At 49.3% G+C, this 18,030-nt stretch overlaps 1 pseudogene; it reads right to left on the bottom strand.

Moving 5' to 3' along the window:
* Positions 1–4,291: 4,291 nt before the first annotated feature.
* On the bottom strand, positions 4,292–4,400 carry LOC120367097 (U2 spliceosomal RNA; annotated as a pseudogene).
* Positions 4,401–18,030: the final 13,630 nt, after the last annotated feature.

The raw sequence follows: 18,030 nt of genomic DNA, 5'->3' as shown, positions 1-18,030 counted from the left end.
TGGGGGACAATCAGAGGCAGCCCTTGGGTGGTGGGGCCTTGCCTCCGACGGGAGTTGCCACGGATGGGGGATTCTTCCCCAACTGCACTGACATCTATCCCCTCCCCTTTTCCACGACCACTCGCCTTCCAGCAGCTGTGTGGCCCATAACAGGGCCTGAGTTGACCCAGTTATGGGCAGGGGAGAGAGCGGATGTGGACAGCCCCCAGGGAGAGGCTCGGCCCAGCAGATGCCCCTGGGAACGCAGTCCCACCCACCCATCCACCCAGCAGTTAGGGGACTCTTCCACCTCCCAGCACCTTTCCCCAGCCTCGTGACCGAGGACCCTGATGGCTGAAGTTCCCCTAAAGGTGCTCCCACCACCAGCCAGCAGGTGGAGACAAGGAGCTGGGCAGGAGCTGCTAAAATCAGACCTCACCACCAGGTCTGGACTTAGTCTTGGAGATGGGGACTCAGCCACCACCAAAGTAGCCTTAGGACTTCCTCTTCCTCACTCCCAAATGCTGGCATCAGCTCTGCCTCCTCTGTGTCTTTCTGTCTGGTCCAAGCCACTCTCATGCTCCCCTGGGCCACTGTAGCCACCTCCAAACTGGTCTCCCTGCTTCATTCTTGCCCCACACCAAGTGGTGTTCAAGAAGACTTTGAATGACAGGATGGCTAACTATAATCAGTGCAGAGGGCACTGCTGTGCTATTGACAAAAAAGGGAAATCCATCCTCCTTACGGCAACTGAAGTGATCTTTTAAAAAATGGAAACCAGGGCCGGGTGCGGTGGCTCAAGCCTGTAATCCCAGCACTTTGGGAGGTCGAGGCGGGTGGATCATGAGGTCAAGAGATCGAAATCATCCTGGTCAACATGGTGAAACCCCGTCTCTACTAAAAATACAAAAAATTAGCTGGGCATGGTGGCGCGTGCCTGTAATCCCAGCTACTCAGGAGGCTGAGGCAGGAGAATTGCCTGAACCCAGGAGGCGGAGGTTGCGGTGAGCCGAGATCGCGCCATTGCACTCCAGCCTGGGTAACAAGAGCGAAACTCCGTCTCAAAAAAAAAAAAAAAAAAATGGAAACCAAGGCGGGCTGCAGTGGCTCACACCTGTAATCCCAGCACTTTGGGAGGCCAAGGCGGGTGGATTACTTGAGGTCAGGAGTTCAAGACCAGCCTGGCTGACATGGTAAAACCCCGTCTCACTAAAAATACAAAAATTAGCCAGGGAAGGTGATGCGCACCTGTAATCCCAGCTACTCGAGGCTGAGGAAGGAGGATAGCTTGAGCCTAGGAGGCAAAGATTGCAGTGAGCCAAGATTGTGCCACTGCACTCCAGCCTGGGCGACAACAGCTAAACTCTGTCTCAAAGATAAATAAATAAATAGTAAAATAACAGTAAACATTCAATTCTACTGTCCCCTTAGCCACATTTCCTTTTTTTTTTTTTTTTTTTTTTTTTTGAGGCAGTCTCACATTGTCACACTGTACCCCTGCTGGAGTGCAGTGGTATGATCTCAGCTCACTGCAACCTCTACCTCCTGGCTTCAAGAGATTCTCCTGCCTCAGCCTCCCAAGTAGCTGGGATTACAGACGCCCACCCCCATGCCCAGCTAATTTTTTGTATTTTTAGCAGACACATGTTTTCACCATGTTGGCCAGGCTGGTCTGGAACTACTGACCTCATGATTCCCCCACCTTGGCCTCCCAAAATGCTCAGATTATAGGCATGAGTCACCGTGCCCGGCCATTAGCCACATTTCAAATGTGACTAGTGGTTACCATATTGGACAGCACACAGATAGAGAAACTTTTCACAAGCATAGAGTTCTACTGGACAGCACTGCTCTAGACATTCTGAACACATTTCAATCTCCCCAGTACGCCATACCCCTCCCATTCAACCTGCCAGAAACAAACAACTCTCTCTCTCTCCTCTTGATCTGGCCAACACCTGCTCATCCATTACCTCTCAATTTAATCACTGCTTCCTCTGAATAGTCTTTCCTAGACCCTGGACTGGGCTGGGATGGCTACTATGTGCCCCCATGACACTGTGTACTTCCCCCATCACATGTCATTATCCATTACTGTTGATATTTAATTGTCTGGCTTCACCTTTTTTTTTTTTTTTTTTTTTGGTGACAGAGTCTTACTCTGTTGCTCAGGCTGGAGTGCAGTAGCACGATCTCAGCTCACTGCAATCTCCACCTCCCAGATTCAAGTGATTCTCCTGCCTCAGCCTCCCCAGTAGCTAGGATTACAGCCACGTGCCACCACAGCTGGCTAATTTTTGTATTTTTAGTAGAGACAGGGTTTCACCATGTTGGTCAGACCTCAGGTAATCCACCCACCTCAGCCTCCCAAAGTGCTGAGATTACATACATGACATACATGAGCCACTGTGCCTGGCTTCACTTTTTTTTTTTTTTTTTTTTTTTTTTTTTTTGAGACGGAGTTTCGCTCCTGTTACCCAGGCTGGAGTGCAATGGCGCGATCTCGGCTCACCGCAACCTCCGCCTCCTGGGCTCAGGCAATTCTCCTGCCTCAGCCTCCTAAGTAGCTGGGATTACAGGCATGCACCACCACGCCCAGCTAGTTTTTTTGTATTTTTAGTAGAGACGGGGTTTCACCATGTTGACCAGGATGGTCTCGATCTTTCGACCTCGTGATCCACCCGCCTCGGCCTCCCAAAGTGCTGGGATTACAGGCTTGAGCCACCGCGCCCGGCCCGGCTTCACTTTTAACAAAAACAAATACTTATTAAGCACTCACTGTGTACTAGACACTGTGCTAAGTACTCAGTATATAACTCCCAGTGCAACCTTATTTCACAGACAAGGAAACCAAGCATGGGTAAGGCCAAGGCCACAAGACTGGGAAGTGAGAACTCAGGGATTCAAGTCCAGGGCCACATGCTTGCCACCATATTTTCCAAGGAGTGAAATCTTGCCTTTTTGCCGTATCCTCAGCATCCAGCACAATGCCTGGAACCCAAGTGGTGCTCAAGAAGGCTTTGAATGACAGGATGGCTAAGTATATCACAGTGCAGAAAGCACTGCTGTGCTACTGAGAAAAAAGTGAAAAGTGAACAACCTGAAATCCTCCAGAGCTATCACTACATCAGGTGAAAATGATGACTGAGTGGACAGACAACCTAATTGCAAATTCTGGTTACAAAAAGGCCTTGGATCATAGCCATCAGGGAAATGCAATCAAAAGCACAAGGTGATCCCACTTCACACTACTAGGATGGCTATGATAAAAAGACATGTAATAACGCAGTGTTGGCCAGGATTTGGAGAAATTGGACCTCTCCTACACTCCTGGGAGATTGTAAAATGGTGCAACTACTTTGGAAAACAGTCTGGCTGCTCCTCAGAAGATTAAACATAGAGGGCTGGTGGCGGTGACTCATGCCTGTAATCCCAGCACTGTGGGAAGGCTGAGATGGGCGGATCACCTGAGGTTAGGAGTTCCAGACCAGCCTGGCCAACATGGCAAAACCCTTCCTCTATTAAAAATTGAAAATTGGCCGGGCGCGGTGGCTCAAGCCTGTAATCCCAGAACTTTGGGAGGCCGAGGCAGGTGGATCACAAGGTCGAGAGATCGAGACCAACCTGGTCAGCATGGTGAAACCCCGTCTCTACTAAAAATATGAAAAATTAGCTGGGCATGGTGGCACATGCCTATAATCCCAGCTACTCAGGAGGCTGAGGCAGGAGAATTGCCTGAACCCAGGAGGCGGAGGTTGCAGTGAGCCGAGATCGCGCCATTGCACTCCAGCCTGGGTAACAAGAGCGAAACTCCGTCTCAGAAAAAAAAAAAAACAAAAACGAAAATTAGCAGGGCATGGTGATGCATGCCTATAATCCCAGGTACTCGGGAGTCTGAAGCAGGAGAATCACTTGAAGCTGGGAGGCAGAGGTTGCAGTGAGCCGAGATCCTGCCATTGCACTGCAACCTGGGTGACAGAGTAAGACTCTGTCTCAAAAAAAAAAATTAAACATAGAGTTACTATATGACCCAGCAATTCCACTACGAGGTATGTACTCAAAGAAATGGAAACATGTGTCCACACACACTTGTACATAAATGTTTACAGCAGCATTAGTCATAATAACCAAATAGATACAACCCAAATGATGATTAACTGATGAATGGATAAATAAAATGTGGCATATTTATTTAATGGAATACTATTTGGCCACGAAAAAAGAAATTAAATACTGATATACACTACAGCATGGAAGAAACTTGAAAACTTAGGCTAAATGAAAGAAGTCAGTCACAGAATATCACATATTGCATGATTCCTTTTATTTATTTTATTTTATTACATCCTCAGATAGGGGACATGTCAAACTGATAAGAACAGATACTACACTTGATTTTAGCCAAAAGATCAAGAAGTGATCTACATGATTCCATTTATATGAAACATCCAAAATAGGGAACTGTATAGCGGTTGCCTAGGACAAGGGGATGTTGGGCAGTGGCTGTAGAAAAGAGAACTGACTGCTAAAGGTATGAGGCTTCTTTTTTATTTTTTTTGAGACAGGGTGTCATTCCATCCCTCAGGCTGAAATACCATGGCATGCGATCACAGCTCACTGCAGCCTCGACTTCCCCAGGCTCAGGGAATCCTCCTGCCTCAACCTCCCAAGTAGCTGGGACCACAGGCACATGCCACCACACCTGGGTAATTTTTTTTTTCTTTTCTTTTTTTTTCTTTTTTTTCTTTTTTTTTGAGAGGGACTTTCACTCCTCTTGCCCAGACTGGAGTGTAATGGCTCGAACTTGGCTGACGGCAACCTCTGCCTCCTAGGTTCAAGCAATTCTCCTGCCTCAGCCTCCTGAGTAGCTGGGATTACAGGCATTGCCCATGCCCGGCTAATTTTGTATTTTTTTTCTTTTTATTGTATACTTTATCAAACATCCTCACTGATAATTTTGTATTTTTAGTAGAGATGGGGTTTCTCCATGTTGGTCAGGCTGGTCTCAAACTCCTGACCTCAGGTGATCCACTCACCTTGGCCTCCCAAAGTGCTGGGATTACAGGCATGAGCCACCATGCCCAGCCCTTTTGTTCTGTTTTGTTTTGAGACTAAGTTTCACTCTTGTTGCCCAGGCTGGAGTGCAATGGCTCGATCTTGGCTCACTGCAATCTCTACCTCCCGACTTCAAGTGAGTCTCCTGCCTCAGCCTCCCGAAAATAGCTGGGATTACAGGCATGAGCCACTGCGCCTGGCTAATTTTTGTATTTTTAGTAGAGACAGGTTTCATCATGTTGGCCAGGCTGGTCTTGAACTCCTGATCTCATTGGCCAGGTGCGGCGGCTCATGCCTGTAATCCAAGCACTTTAGTAGGCCAAGGCGGGCGGATCACCTGAGGTCGGGAGTTCTTGAACTCCCGACCTCAGGTGATCCGCCCGCCCTGGCCTCCCAAAATGCTGGATTACAGGCATGAGCCACCTCACCCTGCCTTTTTTTTTTTTTTTTTTTTTTTCATATTTTTTGTAGAGGCAGGTTTTGCATGTTGCCCAGGCTGGTTTCAGACTCCTAGGCTCAAGCCATTTACCTCAGCCTCCCAAAGTGCTGGGATTACAGTCTTGAGTCACTACGCCTAGCTCAGGTATGAAGCTTCTTTTTTTTGTTTTAGACAGAGTCTTGCTCTGTTGCCCAGGCTGGAGTACAGTGGGGATCTTGGCTCACTGCAATCTCCACCTCCTAGGTTCAAGCAATTCTCCTGCCACAGCGTCCCCCTGTAGCTGGGACTACAGGTGCAAGCCAATACGCCAGGCTAATTTTTTGTATTTTTAGTAGAGAGGGGTTTCACTGTGTTAGCCAGGATGGTCTCCATCTCCTGACCTCGTGATCACCCTGCCTCAGCCTCCCAAAGTGCTATGATTACAGGAGTGAGCCACCACGCCCGGCAGTATGAAGCTGCTTTTGCGGGTGATAAAATGTTCTAAATTTGATTGTGATGGCAGCTGTGTAACTCTGTGAATTATTCTAAAAGACCAGTGAAATGTACATTTTATAGTGGTGAATTGTACGCGAATTATATCTTTTTTTTTTTTTAAGTCCTCTGTGTAGCCAGGCGAGTTGACTCACACCTGTAATCCCATCACTTTGGGAGGCTGAGGTGGGTACATCATGAGGCCAGGAGTTCAAGACAAGCCTGGCCAACATAATGAAACCCCGTATCTACTAAAAATACAAAAATTAGCCAGGTGTGGTGGTGGGCACCTGTAGTCCCAGCTACTCAGGAGGCTGAGGCAGGAGAATCGCTTGAACCTGGGAGGCGGATGTTGCAGTGAGCCGAGACTGTGCCATTGCACTCCAGCATGGGTGACATAGTGAGACTCCATCTTAAAAAAAAAAAAAAAAAAAAAAAAAAAAAGTCCTCTGTGTAGGGAAGAATGCCTGTGTTGTTAGTGGGAAGTGAGTCAAGCAGGGAAGCAAGATTTCCTCTATCTCAGTACCATACCACCGGATTCCTATTTCAAGAAGTCTCACAAATTAGCTGGGCATGGCAGTGTGCGCCTATAGCAGTAAGCCAAGATCGAGCCACTGCACTCCAGCCTGGGTGACAGAGTGAGACTCCGTCTCCATTAAAAAAAAAAAAAAAAAAAAAAAGCCTCACTCAGTCCAGTGTCCACCTAAGGAAAATCTCCCCAAGACAGCCTTTATGCCCTGTATTTCCTATCGTGCTTCATTTCATTTTGTAACTTTTATAAACGTTTCTTTTATTTGAATTTATTTTCAGATAGATTTTTAATAAAAACAGAGACATCACAAAAATATGTAGCAGATATGTCCTCTGGAGCAGTGAACTCGAGGTCAGTGATGGGAAGGTCCGGCCTTCTTTTGTATTCTTTTGTAGAGGCAGGTTTTGAAAGGTGCATCCTTTGTGCTATTTGAATTTTTTTTTTTTTTTTTTTGAGAAAATTTCTTTCTTGTTGCCCAGGCTGGAGTGCAATGGTGTGATCTCAGCTCACCACAACCTCCCCCTCCCAGGTTCAAGCAATTCTCCTGCCTCAGCCTCCTGAGTAGCTGGGATTACAGCTGTGTGCACTATCACACCTGGCTAATTTTGCATTTTTAGTAGAGACAGGGTTTCTCAATGTGGGCCAGGCTAGTCTCGAGCTCCCAACCTTAGATGATCCACCTGCGTCAGCCTCCCAAAGTGCTGGAATTACAGGGTGAGCCATCGTGCCTGGCCTATTTGAAATTTTTACCACTGGCTTTAAAAAATAAATTTGACATCTTTTATGTGTAAAAAAAAATATCCAACTCAAATGTGCAAGAGATGCCTAAAGTCTGTGCATAACATAAATTCAAAAAAGAGGCGGGAGAGAGGATTTCAGGGTCTGAAAGGAGGAAACTGCCCTGGCCTTAGAAGGAAAACAGATGGGACATTTGAGGGGGTTGGGGATGTGTGGTGGAGTGGTGTACACAAGCCAGGGTCCGGATGTGCAGCCTTTGCTTCTCTTTGTACCAATTCCGAAACTTGGCCCCGAGCCACGGCTAGGGCTGTGTCTAACTGGGCAGATGAAGCTTCCCTGAGCAGATTGTGTCTGAGTTGGCAGAAAACAAACAGGAATAAGCTAGTTTAGCAGGCAGCACAGGCTTCCTGGAGCAAGGAAGACTGAGGCTGTGGAGAGAGAAAAATGCTAGCTGGTCCTCAAACAGGGCCAGAGGGGACCAGACACCTCCTGGAGGGCAAGGGGACCAAATGCCAGCTGGCTGGGCACCGCCGGCCTGGCCTGGGAGAATTTCCGCTCTCAAGCAAAGCTCCGCCCCTTCCCACACCGCCCTAGGGAGCCCCAGCGGCCGCAGATCAGCCAGGCCCGGACGTTCGCCCTCTCCCAGGACCCAGAATGGCCACAGCCAGTTCCTGGGCCAAATCTGGAAGCCCAGCCCCAAGCCCCTACCCCTCTGGGGAATTTCCACAATGTCAGTAGACATGGGATGCATTCCCAACTGCCTCTGCCTCCGCCTCTCCCACCCCTCATGCTTCCACCTGCCTCCCACCGCGCCTCCTCCTCCCCAACCCCGACCCATCCGACCTCCAACTCCTCCACCCCTCACCCCGGGGCACCAGCCTCTCGCCCCGCCTCCGCCTCCTCTACCTCTCACCCCTTACCCCTCACACCCACTTGCCTCCCACCCCGCCTCTGCCCCCTCTACCCCTCACCCCCTACCCCCACCCCTACCTGCCTCCCACCCCTCCTCCTCCTCTACCCATCACCCCACTACCCCATGTCCCCACCTGCCTCCCACCCCGCCTCTGCCTCTTCTACCCCTCACCCCCTACCCCTCACTCCCACGCCTCACCCCTACCTGCCTCCCACCCCTCCTCTGCCTCCCCTACCCCTCACCCCACTACCCCATGTCCCCACCTGCCTCCCACCCAGCCTCCCCCTCACCCCCTACCCCTAACCCCCACCTCCTTCCTACCCTCGCCTCGGCTTCTCCTACACCTCACCCCGCTACTTTCCTCTCACCCCACTTCAGCCGCGCCTCCCACCCCTCACCCTCCACCGCGATTCATCTACGACCCCCACCGCGACCTCTGTACCTCCCGATACCGAACTTCAGGCGCGTCCCCGCTAACTCCCCAGAATCCTGGGCCCCCTCCCACAGCGCCGCGGCCGCGTCCCCCCGCGCACGATCCGGCCCGTTCCCCTCACGCTTCCAGACGAATCCCACCGCCCCCCTCCCGGCCACGCCCTCCTGGGACAGCCCCGAACCCGCGCGCTCAGTCGCTTGGGCGGATCCGGGTGGCGGGCGGGGCGGAGGAAACTGCTTCTGGACGCCGGCTTCGCGCTCTTCTGGCGACACTCCCCTCCCCAAGTCACAGAGCTGGACTGTGAGGGTGTCGGGGCCTGTGGGCTCTCCTCCCCTCTCTCCGCTCCCCTCCAAAGGAACCGGAGGACGCAGGCGGACGGCGAGCCCACAGCATCTCCCTCCCGCTTGGAGGGCGCGGGCCGACCCGGGAGCGCGCTGGAGCCGGGAGCCAGGCCCCAGAGGCCTTTTCTTTCCAGGCAGGGTCTTGCTCTGTCGCCCAGGCTCGAGCGCAGAGGCGCCTTCTCGGCTCACTGCAGCCTCGATCTCCCGGGCTCAAGCGATTCTCCTGCCTCAGCCTCCGGATAGCTGGGACCACAGGCGCAGCGCCACCACACCTGGCTAATTTTTATTTTTATTTTTGAGGTGAAGTCCGGCTCTGTCGCCCAGGCTGGAGTTCAGTGGCATGATCTTGGCTCACTGCAACCTCCGCCTCCCGGGTTCAAGAGACTGTCCTGCCTCAGCCTCCCGAGTAGCTGGAATTACAGGCACACGCCACCATGCCCAGCTAATTTTTTTTTTTTTTTTTTTTTAAGACGAGGTTTTAGCGTGTTGGTCTGGCTGGTCTTGAACTCCCGACCTCAGGTGATCCGTCCGCCCTGGCCTCCAAAGTGCTTGGATTACAGGCGTGAGCCATCACACCCGGCCCAACTAATTTTTGTATTTTTAGTAGAGACAAGGTTTCACCATGTTAGCCAGGCTGGTCTCGAACCCCTGAACCTCAGGTGATCCACCCTCCTCCGCCTCCCAAAGTGTTGGGATTACAGCCGTGAGCCACCACTCCCAGCCTATTTTATTTCTTTTTAAAAGACAATCCATATGTGATGACTTTCAGGACTGTAGGCAATCTAGGCCGAGCACGATGGCTCACACCTGTAATCCCAGCACTTTAGGAGGCTGAGGCAGGTGGGCGTGGTGGTGGGCGCCTGTAAACCCAGCTACGAGGGAGGCTGAGGCAGGAGAATCGCTTGAACCCAGGAGGCAGAGTTTGCACTAAGCTGAGATCGCAGCCACTGCGCTTCAGCATGGATGACAAAAGCTAAACTGTCTCAAAAAAAAAAAAAGGCAATCTAAAAAAAAGGGAGGGGCAGTGGTGGAGACAGTGCGTGCCACCCTTTGGAGATGCTTCATTATAGAGGGAAGAAGAGAGGTGGCAACTAACTGGAAGGAGATATGGGATCCATGGGCAGTGGGGAGGTTCCTTGTTTCAAAGGTCAAAACCCAGGTACAATGGCTTACACCCATAATTCCAGCACATTGGAAGGTCAAGGCAGGATGATTGCTTGAGCTCAGGACTTCAAGACCTACCTGGGCAATACAGCAAGACCTGGTTTCCACTAAAAATCAACAACTTTGCTAGGCATGGTGGTATGTGCCCCTAGTCCTAGCTACTCGGAAGGCTGAGATGGGGATCACTTGAGTGTGGGAGATTGTGGCTGCAGTAAGTTTTGATCACACCATGGTACTCCAGCCTGGGCAACAGAGCAAGACCCTGTCTCAAAAAGAAATTCTAGGTTCTAAGATCTTTCTCATCATTACTTTGAAAAACCTACTCCATTGACTTCTTGCAACTGGTATTGATGTTGAAAAATCTAATGTTAGGCCGGGCACAGTGGTTCAAGCCTGTAATCCCAGCACTTTGGGAGGCCGAGGCAGGTGGATCACAAGGTCAAGAGATCGAGACCATCCTGGTCAACATGGTGAAACCCCATCTCTACTAAAAATACAAAACATTAGCTGGGCATGGTGGCGTGTGCCTGTAATCCCAGCTACTCAGGAGGCTGAGGCAGGAGAATTGCCTGAACTCAGGAGGCGGAGGTTGCGGTAAGCCGAGATCGCGCCATTGCACTCCAGCCTGGGTAACAAGAGCGAAACTCCGTCTCAAAAAAAAAAAAAAAAAGAAAAAGAAAAATCTAATGTTAATAAATAGGCCTCTTCAGCAGACACGGTGGCTCACGCCTGTAATCCCAGCACTTTGGGAGGCAGAGCCCGGCAGGAGTTCCAGACCAGCCTGGCCAACATGGTGAAACCCCATCTCTACTAAAAATACAAAAATTAGCCGAGCGTGGTGGCGCGTGCCTGTAATCCCAGCTACTCAGGAGGCTGAGGCAGGAGAATCACTTGAGCTCAGGAGGCAAAGTTTGCAGTGAGCCCAGATGGCACCACTGCACTTCAACCTCAGCCTCAACAACAGAGCAAGAGTCTGTCTCGAAAAGATAAAAATAAACAAACAACCAGATAAGCCTCTTGTTCCTTTATCTGTGATCAGCTCTGTCTCTCTGGAAAATTTTAGAATGTTCTTTTTGTCTCTGATATTCTTAAATTTCCCCAAAATGTTTCTAGCTATAAATTTTTCCTTCTCTCTCCTCATTGACATATTCCAACTTTCAATTTTTTAAAAAAATTTTTTATTTTATTTTATTTTATTTTAAGGTCAGTTTTCACCATGTTGGCCAGGCTGGTCTTGAACTCCTGACCTCGTGTGATCCACCCACCTCGGCCTCCCAAAGTGCTAGGATTACAGGTGTGAGCCACCACGCCCGGCTCAATTTTCTTTTCAGACAGGGTCTTGCTCTGTTACCCAGGTTCAAGTATAGCCTCTATCTCCCAGGCTCAAGTGACCCTCCCACCTACAGGTGTGTGCCTCCACACCTGGCTAATTTTTTTACTTTTTTTTTTTATTTTTGGAGAGACAATGTTTTGCCCACCCAGGCTGGTTTCTAACTCCTGGGCTCAAGAGATCCTCTGGCCTTGGGTGTCCCAAAGTGCTGGGATTACAGGCGTGACAGGCTGGAGTGCAGTGGTGCGATCTCGGCTCACTGCAACTTCCGCCTCCCGGGTTCAAGCAATTCTCCTGCTTCAGGCTCCCGAGTAGCTGGGACTACAGGTGCATGCCACCACGCCTGGCTAATTTTTGTGTTTTTAGTAGAGACGGGGTTTCACCATGTTGGCCAGGATGGTCTCAATCTCTTGACCTCGTGATCCACCCACCTCGGCCTCCCAAAGTGCTGCGATTACAGGCGTGAGCCACCGAGCCCAGCCGCCAAAATTATTTTTAATGAGGAATAATCTGTATACAGATCTCGTGTTCACACTCCATCTTTTTTTTTTTTAATTCTGTGATTTTTTTCTTCATTATTTTAAAAATATTTCCTCCTCTCCATTTTTTTCCTCTCTTTCCAAGACTTCTGTCTTCTGAATGTTACCATTTCTACTTTTATCCTCCATATCTCTTAGCTATTCTTTTATATTTCATGTTCTTTCATTTTTTTCTTCTTCCTTTTGGGGAATTTCTGTTATTCCAGTCCACCAGTTTATTCCTCAGGTCTGCCTATTCTGCAGTTCATTCAATTATTTGTGTTCTTTAGTACAACTGCTATATTTTCAACTTAGTATTTATTTCTTGTTGGTTCTTTTTGGTGTTTTTGTGTTCCTCTCTTTCATAGTTCGAATATCTTCCTTACATTTTTAAATGTGTTTATTAGGCTAATTTAAAATTCTTATTCTGAAGAATCTCAGTGTACAGTTTTTTCTTTCTTTCTTTCTTTCTTTTTTTTTTTTTTTTTTTTGACACGGAGTTTCGCTCTTGTTACCCAGGCTGGAGTGCAATGGAGCGATCTCGGCTCACCGCAACCTCTACCTCCTGGGTTCAAGCAATTCCCTGCCTCAGCCTCCTGAGTAGCTGGGATTACAGGCACGTGCCACCATGCCCAGCTAATTTTTTGTATTTTTAGTAGAGACGGGGTTTCACCATGTTGACCAGGATGGTCTCGATCTCTTGACCTCGTGATCCACCTGCCTTGGCCTCCCAAAGTGCTGGGATTACAGGCTTGAGCCACCGCGCCCGGCCTCTTTCTTTTTTTTTTAATTTTTTTTTTTCTGAGACAGAGTCTCGCTCTGTCACCAAGGCTGGCATACAGTGGCGCAATCTCAGTTCACTGCAACCTCCGCCTCCCGGGTTGCAAGCAATTCTCCTTCCTCAGCCTCCCAAGTAAACTGGGATTACAGGCAGATGCTGCCACACCCAGCTAATTTTTTTTTGTATTTTAGTAGAAACAGGGTTTTACCGTGTTGCCTATGCTGGTATCGAACTGAGCTCAGGCAATTCTGCCTCAGCCTCCCAAAGTGCTAGGATTACAGGCGTGAGCCACCATGCCCAGCCAGTTTTTTCTTTTGAAAGTGGTGATGCTTGTTATTGTGGCCTGGAAATTCATTTCCCTTGATGGGTATATTCTGTTTGGCCAGGCAGGCCCCAGTGATCTCAGGGCATCGGGGTAGATGAGCCCCAGGGAGGCTCTGAAAAAAGACAGTCAATCATGCCTCACTCCATGAGACAACTCCTTGGGTCAATTTTCACACATTGCTCTCCAGGAAGAAGCAGCATTAGGTGGACTCATCCCCAAAATGTCATTCCCCAGGCTGGGTGTTTGGAAGGGGGTGGATGAGTAGGCAACTGCCGGAAGCCAGTTAGTCCCCATCTGTTTTTCTCAGCATCTCACAAACACAGGATGTCTGGGCGGCCCTGATTTGACTGCAAGTATGCCCAGAACAGAGATCTGAGTCATTGCAGCTGTGGAGGCAGCTACCATTTGTTCCAAGGTGATGTTGCAGAACCCCCGTGGCTGCGTTTTATCTTTGCATTTCAAAACAGCACACCTCTTCCCATCACCCCAAGAGCTTTTCCACACCTTTTCCTGCTGTTAAGGGGGCAGTATGCCAGTGCAGCACCTTGCTTGGCTCTGGCCTGGCACAATGTCACACCATGTCACACCATATTCCCAGCATCTGTTTACTTATCTGTCTCCACTCCATGTATGAGCATATTTGTCAGGGGAGCACATTGCCCTGGGTCAGAAAGATCAATTTTATTCCTACAAATATCAGGCTTTTAGGGTTAGGTTGAGAACATGCTTATTTACCCAGCAGGCATTTTAGACCTGGACTCTAACAGGAACTGGCTGCCCACTCAAAGCTGTCAGGCCCCACCTTTCCAGAAGAGAAGGGGTGGTATTTGCCTGTTTCTGGGGGCACCCAAGCCATGACCCACAGGAAGTCTACGTCTCTCCCTCCCCCACAAACCCACATTCTATAATTCCAGGTCACCTCAGAGAGCCTGCACGGTGTTATATTTACCCTGTGGTATGTCTTTAGGCACGACCCCTTATTTTATTATAAATTTCCATGTTAGGGGCCGGGCGCGGTGGCTCATGCCTATAATCCCAGCACTTTGGGAGTCTGAGGCGGGTGGATCACGAGGTCAAGAGATCGAGACCATCTTGGTCAACAAGGTGAAACACCGTCTGCACTAAAAATACAAAAATTAGCCGGGCGTAGTGGTGCACGCCTGTAGTCCCAGCTACTTGGGAGGCTGAGGCAGGAGAATTGCCTCAACCCTGGAGGCAGAGGTTGCGGTGAGCCGAGATCGTGCCATTGCACTCCAGCCTGGGTAACAAGAGTGAAACTCCGTCTCAAAAAAAAAAAAAATTGCCATGTTAGGAGATCTGTCTCAGGCCCTGCTCACCTGAGCCCAGTGGACTGTTGACAAAAAAAGTATTTGAAGAGATTTAATCTGAGTCAAATATGAGTGATCAGTGGCCCGTGACGCAGCCCTCAGTAGATCCTGAGAACATGTGCCCAAGGTTGTTGGGGCACAGCTTAGTTTATACATTCTAGGGAGACACAAGACATCAGTCAAATACATGTAGGACTTGTATTGGTTCCATATGGAAGGGCAGGACAACTTGAAGTGGTTGGGAGGAGCATGTCCAGGTCAGATGCACATTTTAAATTTTTTCTGATTGGCAATTGGTTGAAACAGTTGGCTGGCTCATGCCCGTAATCCCAGCACTTTGGGAGGCCCAGGTGGGCGAATCACCTGAGGTCTCAAGTCCAAGACCAGCCTGACCAACATGAAGAAACCCTATCTCTACTGAAAATACAAAATTAGCTGGGCATGGTGGCGCGTGCCTGTAGTCCCAGCTGCTCTGGAGGCTGAGGCAGGAGAACTGCTTGAACCCAGGAGGCGGAGGTTGTAGTGAGCCGAAATCGCGCCATTGCACTCCAGCCTGGGCAACAAGAGCGAAACTCTGTCTCAAAAAGAAAAAAAAAAATTAGCCGGGCATGGTGGCACATGCCCATAATCCCAGCTACTCAGGAGACTGAGGCAGGAGAATCACTTGAACCCAGGAGGTAGAGGTTACAGTGAGCCGAGATCGTGCCACTGCACTCCAGCCTGGGTGACACAGCAATACTCTGTCTCGAAAAAAAAGAAAAAAGAGGGCCGGGCGCGGTGGCTCAAGCCTGTAATCCCAGCACTTTGGGAGGCCGAGGCGGGTGGATCACGAGGTCGAGAGATCGAGACCATTCTGGTCAACATGGTGAAACCCCGTCTCTACTAAAAATACAAAAAACTAGCTGGGCGTGGTGGCGCGTGCCTGTTATCCCAGCTACTTAGGAGGCTGAGGCAGGAGAATTGCCTGAGCCCAGGAGGCGGAGGTTGCGGTGAGCCGAGATCGCGCCATTGCACTCCAGCCTGGGCAACAAGAGCGAAACTCTGTCTCAAAAAAAAAAAACAAAAAAAAAAAAAGAAAAAAGAAAGAAAGCGTTATTATCAGTAGAAAGGAATGCCTGGGTTATGATAAGGGGTTGTAGAGACCAAGGTTTTATCAGGCACATGGAGCTTCTAGGTAGCAAGCTTCAGAGAAAATAGGTTGTAAATGTTTCTTGTCAGACTTAAGATCTGTGTTGATGTTAATGCTGTTTGGCTTGTCCTGAATTCCAAAAGGGAGGAGGGTATAATGATGCTTGTGGGATCTGCTCTTCTATCATGGCCTGAACTAGATTTTCAGATTTACTTTGGAATGTCCTTGGCCAAGAAGAAGATGCCATTCAGTTGGTTGTGGAGGGGCCTTAGAATTTTATTAGTGGTTTACAGGACAGAGCTTCCGGCCCCACTGTGCTGCTCTGGCCTGAAATGCAAGTGGAGAGGAACAGAGCTGAAAATGAAACAAGTGAATTATTTTAAGTGCATGAAGTCAGTCTGCAGAGGAGTAGGCACTTAGAGTAAATCAGCATATTGCGGGAAGCTTTTGAGCAGCCCCAACCTGAGTTGTTATGGCTTTATGAAAGAAGAGACAGCAGGAGCATCAGCAGCATGGACGATGGCCAAGGCCCAGAGCAGCAGACAGGCAGCCACCTACGCACCTGCAGACTCTTCTAGCACCCGCTTCTTCAGCCTCTCCCGCCTTGTGTCTGGAAGTCCCTGTTTTTCTAAGCTGCCCTGGCTGTGTCCTTGAGTGGTACAGCACCTTCTCCCTTCTCAAGGTCTTGGCTGGTGTGGGGGTAGGAGCCATACTGTTCCGGTAAACCTTGCCAACCTACTTCCAGGAAAAGCCCAGAGGGGAGGGAGAAGCATATGGAAACCTAAAAGACCGTGAGAATTTCTGTATTAAAGTGTTGTCAGTAAAACAAGAGCAGGCCACTTCAGCTTCTAAAGCAGGTTATGCTCAGGCCTGATGCTCAGAAAAACAGCTTTCACAGGGGCTTCTGCTTTTTTTTTTTTTTTTTTTGAGACAGTCTCACACTGTCACCAGGGCTAGAGTGCAGTGGCACGATCTCGTCTCCAACCTCCGCTCCCAAGGTTCAAGTGATTCTCCTGCCTCAGCCTCCCAAGTAGATGGGATTATAGGCACCTGCCATCACGCCTGGCTAAATTTTTTTATTTTCAGTATAGAGGGAGTTTCACCATGTTGACCAGGCTGGTCTCGAATGCCTGACTTTGAGATCTACCCGTCTTGGCCTCCCAAAGTGCCATTATTACAGGCGTGAGCCACTGCATCTGGCCAGGGTTGCTTCTCAGGAAAGGAAAACAGCAGTGTTGGAGGCTGGCAGCTAATCTGACAGTGGGGGTGGGAGCCCAGAGTCTACGGAAAGGCTGCTTGGCATGATGGGGAGATAGCAGTAAGGCCCTCCTCAGATAAGCCCTACAGGCCCTTTTTCCCAAAACGGTGCTGAAACATCCCCTTTGCTAGATGCAGCAGTCAGTATTTTCCACTCTGACTCAGAGCCAGCAGACCAGTTCTGAAAATTGGGGGCATTACCTTTATTCCTCAAGGCTAATTTTTGGGAAGCCTGGGCTGCTGGCTCCCCCTGCTGTGTCCAGCAGAGCCACCAGGTCCTAGAGTTTCCTCAGCCCCTCCCGACACAGCTAGTTCATATCTATCCCTGCAGCAGGCTTCAGAGAGCAGAGGTGATGGCTGCATTGCTGCTGCTAACACTCACCTTTCTTTCTTTCTCTTTCTCTTTCTTTCTTTCCTTCCTTCCTTCTTTCCCTTCCTTCCTTCCTTCCTTTCTTTTCTTTCACCATGTTGGTCAGACTGTTCTTGAACTCCTGACCTCAAGTGATCCTCCTGTCTCGGCCTCCCAAGGTGCTGCGATTACAGACAAGGCCACCACACCCAGGCTTGAACGTACTTCTGTTATTAATGATACTGATACTGCAGGGAACATCTGTGCTCATACCTCTTTTTTCACACCTGTGAGAATATATGTAAAATTCCTAGATGTGGAATTGCTGGCTCAAAGGGTATGTGCACTCGAGATTTTCTTTTCTTTTTTTTTTTCTTTGAGATAGAGTCTCGCTCTGTTGCCCAGACTGGAGTACAGTGGCGCAATCTCAGCTCACTGAAACCTCTGCCTCCTGGGTTTAAGCAATTCGCCCTGCCTCAGCCTCCCAAAGCTGGGATTACAGGCGCCTGCCACCATGCCCAGCTAATTTTTTTGTATTTTTAGTAAAGACGGGATGTTTTGCCATGTTAGTTAGGCTGGTCGTGAACTCCTGATCTCAGGTGATCTGCCCACCCTGGTCTCCCAAAGTGCTGGGATAACAGGCATGAGCCACTGCACCTAGCTGCATATGCGATTTTCATAGCTACTTACCCAACTGCCTTCCAAAGAAGTTGTACCAGTTTACACTGACCAACAATGCATGAGGATGAATTTCTCTGCAATCTTGGAAACAAAGTATTAATAGTCTTGTTTTATCTTTGTCAATCTGAAATGTTTTTAAAATGCCAGGCCTGGTGCAGTAGCTCATGCCTGTAATCCCAGCACTTTGGAAGGCCAAGGTGGGTGGATCACCTGAGGTCGGGGATTGGAAACCAGCCTGACCAAGATGGAGAAAGCCCATATCTACTA

This window comes from Saimiri boliviensis, chromosome 17 (assembly GCF_048565385.1).
Source record: "Saimiri boliviensis isolate mSaiBol1 chromosome 17, mSaiBol1.pri, whole genome shotgun sequence".
In the NCBI taxonomy this organism is placed as follows: Eukaryota; Metazoa; Chordata; class Mammalia; order Primates; family Cebidae; genus Saimiri; species Saimiri boliviensis.
The sequence above is the reverse complement of the archived record's forward strand: the minus strand, read 5'-3'. Positions and strand labels throughout refer to the sequence as shown.